Genomic DNA, 6,000 nt, shown 5'->3' with positions numbered 1-6,000 from the left:
TTCTGGTCACTGAAATTCAAAGAATACTTGGAATAAGCAAACCTCTTAAAACTGCTTGAATGCTCCAGATAACGAGCATGTTTCACAATGGGCTGTATCGGGATGACTTGTTGTACCTGCCATGCAATTGTTAATGTTTTAATGAATGTTTTTGCTTCTTTTATTCGAGGGCCTTGGAATCTTTCAGGATGAAAGGCCTCAGGAGCCTGAAAGGCATTAATGACAGGCTTTAGGTGTTGTTCTCCTCCCCCAGAGACACCTGCAATCTAGAGGGCAGAAGGTGACTTTTCAGCCTGAAGTACTCATGCAAGGTGCAGTTTTTGCTGCTCTGGAAAATCTCCCCAAGAGTGACCTACAGCACCAAGAGAAAAGGAGGGCAGGGAGAATAATGATGATAATTTTTATAGCATGGGTTGAGACGCACCATGATGCCAAATGCTGTTCTCAGTACTTTTAATTTGATCCTGTACAATTTTACATGCCCCAAAGGAGGAAACTGAGGCACAGAGGAATGCAGTAACTTGCTCACATTTAGACATTGTTTAAGTGGGACAAGACAGGATTTGTATCCAAGTAGCCTGGTTCTGGAAATGAAGCTCTTGACATAGCAAAAGAGACACAGGTGTTGAATCATATTCATTTCATAAGGCCCTTGAGCAACTCAGATGTGAATAAAGCCCCCACACTGCTGCCCTTGTTCCTCCCCCTGATTCTGGTCTTGTCATTGATGAGCGCCAATCCCATGTACTGTGCCCAAGAAAGTATGTGAAAAGAAGCTCCAGGAAATGAGGGAGCTAAGCATCTGCTCCCTGAGTCTAAGTGGCTGCGTCGGGTCAGGCTGAGAGACACGAGAACGAGAGGCTGAAGGAAGCTGCATCGAGCTCTGGCCAGACCCTGTAAAACACAGACCATAGGCAGCTCATGCAGAGGAGCAACCAGGCCAATGAAAGGCCAGAAAACTACCCCAAATATGGGACTGCTGAAGGACCTAGAGATGTTTAGCCTGAAGAAGAAAAAACTCAGGAGACAGGAGAGCTGTTCCCAAATAGCTCAGCTGTCCTCTTGGGAAGAGGGATGAGGTTTTCCCCACCTGGTGATCCCAAGGGGAAGAAGTCATACAAAGACAAAGATGCTAATCTCAGCAAATACTCAGAGAAATTCAAAGACAAATGAAGTTCCTGATCTCAGTAGAGTATTTAAGCACCAGCTAGAAGCCCACTGGCATCCTCGTCAGTAACACACCTTTTCACTCAAAAGAGTCCTGGTTTGGGTCTCAATCACTGGTCACCAGAAAGAGGGTCCACAGCCCCTCAGCTCCCAAATAGCTTGTGTTGGCTTTACAACACTTCCAAGCTTGCAATTATGAAATTTGCATATACAGGATGCTTTGAGATAGCAATCTTTTTAAGGATTTGTAACTACATGGTTTATACTTTTTATCTACTTTTCATCATTTCCATTGTGGTGATTGAACATATTCCTTCAAAGGTTTGCTCCATTTTCCTCTACCTACGAGCCGCATGCCAGCAGTGGAAACGAGCCCAGGAATGTTGTACGGAATGGAAAAGGCAGGAAAGCACTGTTTGACTTGGAATTCCGCAGCTGGGGCAGGCAGGGTGGAGGAATGACAGAGCTTTCTGAACAGGGTGTTCTTTGGGGCGTAGGGGACCTGATGAAGGGATCTAAGTTCAAAACAAATGGGCAGCAAGGGCAGGAGGGGCGTGAGAAGGGCCCAGGCTGGTGTCCCTGTGGGCCAGGTAGGAAACGTCCAGGACACAGTTGTCCTTTCAGATTACAGCACTGTTCTGTTTTGCTAATTTATTCTTTGCATGCATCACATACCTCGTGGCTAAAATAGTAATTTTTAGTTACAGTTTATAGGGAGGGAGGAGCTAAGAGAAAAGCAAGCAAAAAGAGAAAGAGAGAGAGGCTTGGAAGGGATCTCAGTAAAAGAAATCATCTAAGATGAAGTAATGCTGCCTCAATTAAAGGAGTAGAGCAAGGATCTTTCAAGTGTCTTTCTAGTTTATGATTCTTTGATTATTGCAAAGAGGAACTTCAGTCCAGTGCAGAGTGGGAGTCTCTCTTGCCCTGCTCAGCTGAGGGACTTTAAATCATCTCGCCTCTTTGAGCTTCAGGGTCCACATGTGCTCACATGAAGTCTTTAGGATAGATATTTCCAAGGCCCCTACTAACTCTGAAGTTCGCTGATGCTGTGATTTAAGCTTAAAGGACTTTGTGACTGCCCTGGAAACACCTTCCTCCAGGTAAAGCAATGAAATGCACAAAGTGGCAAGAAGGGAATTTGTTCATGAGCTGCTTGAAGAGTTTGTAAATATTAATAGGAACAGACATGATGAGAAATGTAAGCAAGGAAGCCTCTAGACTTTTCCAGGGGACCAGCCACCTCTGTCTTTCTCTGTGTCTTATAGTTACCAACAGAAGGGGCAAAAGCAAGCTCAGATGTCCCTTCTCTTTTGGAAACCTCCCCAAAAAATGAGGTGATGAGTGTCATGGTGAGAGCTGATGGTGTCCCCTTCCTGAGGGAGGAGGAGGCATGGATAGGAGACCTATCTGGCGTCAGCAACTGACTTTGTCACTAGGCAAGTCAGGCTTAAAGCTCCATGGGCCAGGTGTACCACTGGCTTATTGTTCTTTCACCCCATACCGTAAGTTAAAGCAGAGACACTCAAAGGAGAAATCTGGCAAAATGTGGAGTAGACAAGGGAGGTGTCAGGGTAGAAATACTAGCAGAAGACCCAGAAAACACCAGGATCCCTGAACCACTAGGGGCTGGTTACCTTCTCACAGGGAAATTCTGCTCTGGGGTCCTCAAAAGCATCCCACTCACAACCAGCCATCTCCTAAATGCCTGTCAGTGCTCCCAGGGGCCGTGCGTGAAACAGGGGCTAGTCCATGTGAACACATGAGTGTTGGAATAGGGGAATATATTCATGCACATCTCCTTTACTTCTGAAGGACAGACAGGTTTGCATCTGTGCTGTTTGGAGGCAATCGAAGCACAGTCCATGCACTGGAGAACTGGGGCCACCAAGGGGCTCAGCCCCCAGAGTGCTCTGTACTGCCATCCCTCCTAGAAGCCAAAGAAGCATGTAAAGCTTTGAACGCAGCTGATTGTCATCTCTGAGGAAGGAAGCCACCAATAAAGACCCAGGCCCTAGCTGATGACATCATAATAGTACCTTCCATGTATATCATGCTTGACAGTGTGCACAGTTCGTCTGTAAACCATCTCATCGTATGCTGACGACAACCCTGTGAAGTAAACAGAACTGATATTATCACCCCTGTTTTAAAAATAAAAAAGCTGAAGCTCAAAGTGACTTAATGACATACTCAAGCTCCCACAGCTAGGGAGTGGCGGGGCATGGACTTTGGTGTCTAAATTAATGAAAGGCAGCACTTCAAAAGAGAACTAAAGGAGGCAGAACCAATCCTCTTTGCTTTATAGAATGTATTTTCATTCACGCCACTGTCGATGGAAGCCCTGGGGAGAGAACCACTTGTGCATTCATTTGTAAGCGGCCCCGATTTCCTGGCAACTCATTAGGCTTTCTAGAGCCCACTCCCCGTGTGCATCACACTCAGCTCCCCAGAATCACATTGGGTGGAAAAGTTAATAACAATCTCAGCTTTCCTCTGGAACTAGTTAGTACTTAATATATTGAACACCCACACAGTCCTCACCAAGCCCTTCAGGGCTTTATGGCCACAGAGAAAATGCTATCATTATGCTCAAGGAATTTACAGTCTCAAGAGGAAATAGAAGAAGATGCATATCAAGTTACACAGGACATAAAATGCTTCACCAAATACCAGTACATGAAATCTAAATATAGGTGTGCTATGTCTCAACCAAGGGAAACTCATTAGGGTTTGGTCATACTCCTATGTCTGAAGCCAATCACTGGAACAAGTATATTCACCTTGCTTACTGTCATTAGTAAATCAAAACACACTTGCATAGATTCAGAGGCATGCTTTAATTTCACAAGCCTTGCATGTTCTACTACTACTACAACTAATATACTATAAAATTATTTTTCACCTTTTAATTCCTTTTATATAAACATATGAACTATGAACATTAATAATAATAGTTTCCATTAATTAAATGTTTACTCTGTGCACATGTAAATGCTTTATAATTGTTATCTCATTAAATCCCCTCTAAGTCTCTATGAAGTAGCTTTTATTATCTCCACTCGTTACACATAGAAACTGAGGACTAAATGTATTCAAAATAGAGATTTTGAATAAATTTCCCCAAAGTCATATAGCATAGAAGTGGAAAAGGCAGAATTTAAACCAAGATCGGTCTAAATCCAAAGCTCTTAAGAAGTTTATATTTCCTTATTTTAACCTTATTATGTCTTTATGAAGTAAGTAGGGAAGGTTGTATCAACCCACCTTTTAAAGGGGCAACACCCAAAGTTTCCATGACTTACCCAAGAGTTCTGCCACTAACTCGGCAACTCAATTCTACTTACAATCCATCCCATCATCTTTCTAAGGTAACAGCAACTACTTGCATTTAGAGGAAAAGCAAGAGTGTCATAACTAGCCTTGAGACTGAAATATAAACAGGGTGCAATTTGTGCATTTTTTAATTGTTCTTTGCTTCATGGATAGTAGCACATCCAAATGTTAAAAACTCTACCTTTTCCTCAATAGAGAATGCAGATGGTTTGGAATCTTCAAAGCCACGCTGGAAATGACCTACATTTGAGAAAAGTTCTGCCCTGGTCACTTCTCAAAGCCGCTTAATGCCAGAAGTGGTTGGATAATCAGCAGACTCCCCTGAGCAATCATACAATTTAAAATAGCAGTTATGTCTGGATCCCTGATGACTCAGTAGAGCCCAAACTCCATTGGAAATTCTCTCCATACATCCTGCCCACTCTCAGTTTGCCCTATGGAGAGTCACATTCTCTGAAACTCTGTCATATTTGCTAATCACCATAGCAAGTTGGACAAAATGTGTATCTCGGCCATAGTACTCCCACTTGCATGAACCCCCATAAAAACTGTGGTCCTGCTGTAATTGATCAGAAAGTCACATGTCACCATCAATAAAGCCACATCCTCAGGTTCCTCTTCAGTAAAATAATATTAATGGACCTACCTTATTGCATTATGGAGATTAAATGAGACAATAAGCAAAAAAGTTTATAGCATAGTACCTGGTACATTTTAAGTAGTCCATAAATATTAGCCAGTCAACATTATATTATTATTATTAAGGACGAGGAGTTTAAGTCTGTTAAATTTCAATAAGGAGAGTATGACTAATTAGAATATGTAATTGGATTTTTTTTTTAAGTCTGAGTTGGATCCTTTCTCAGACTAACAATGCTTTAACAAAGAAAAGACAAGAGGTAGAATTATTCATATGGTCACTCTGGATCATGCTGTGGTTCATAATACTGGAATGGATCAAGGAAAGAAGGATGGGAACCATTTGCCTTTATCTATTAGAGGGAGGAGAGGTTTGCATGAAGAAGTTGTATTTTTCATACTTTTGCTCCTTTATGTACTATATCTTTATGTGTTCAATTTTTCTATGTCACAAATTAAAGCAATAAGACTCAGAGAGTACACGCCTTCCTGAAAGTATGCGTATGAGTTGCTAGTAGAAATGGAATTGAAGTAATTTCCATTTTACCACTGTATTACTTTTCTAAGGCTGCTGTAATAAATTACCACTAACTTGGTGGCTCAAAACAACAGAAATTTATTCTCCCAGAATTCTGGAGGTCAAGAGTCTAAAATCTGTTTCCTTGGTCCAAAATCAAGGTATCAGCAGGACTGCACTTTCTCTGGAGGCTCAGGAGCAAATCCTTCCTTGGCTCTTCTGACTTCTGGTGGCTGGCAGCATTCCTTGGCTTGTGGCTGCATCCTCTGCCTCCACAGTCGTGTTGCCTGCTCCTCTTCAGTATGTGTCAAATCTTCCTCTGCCTCCCTCTCCTAAGGATACAT

This window comes from Macaca fascicularis, chromosome 11 (genome assembly GCF_037993035.2).
Source record: "Macaca fascicularis isolate 582-1 chromosome 11, T2T-MFA8v1.1".
NCBI classification, from domain to species: domain Eukaryota; kingdom Metazoa; phylum Chordata; class Mammalia; order Primates; family Cercopithecidae; genus Macaca; species Macaca fascicularis.
This window is presented reverse-complemented; position numbering follows the sequence as displayed.